A 267-nucleotide genomic window follows, 5' to 3' on the forward strand; every position below is an offset into this window, starting at 1 on the left:
TAGAATATATAGCAGAACAACAAGATAAAGAAAGTTACCAAATTATTACAGATAGCCTTTCAACATTACAAGGAATTAATAATTCGGATAACTTAAACCCATATATACAGAATATAAAGGAAAAAATTGGTGAAGTAAACAAGGATCATAAAATAATATTAACATTCATAAAAGGGCATAGTGGGAACATGGGTAATGAATATGCAGATGACCTAGCCAAAAAAGCCATTCGGTACGGGGAAAAAATAGATTTACCCATTTCCAAAA

This window comes from Dermacentor albipictus, unplaced genomic scaffold (assembly GCF_038994185.2).
Source record: "Dermacentor albipictus isolate Rhodes 1998 colony unplaced genomic scaffold, USDA_Dalb.pri_finalv2 scaffold_84, whole genome shotgun sequence".
Classification (NCBI taxonomy): domain Eukaryota; kingdom Metazoa; phylum Arthropoda; class Arachnida; order Ixodida; family Ixodidae; genus Dermacentor; species Dermacentor albipictus.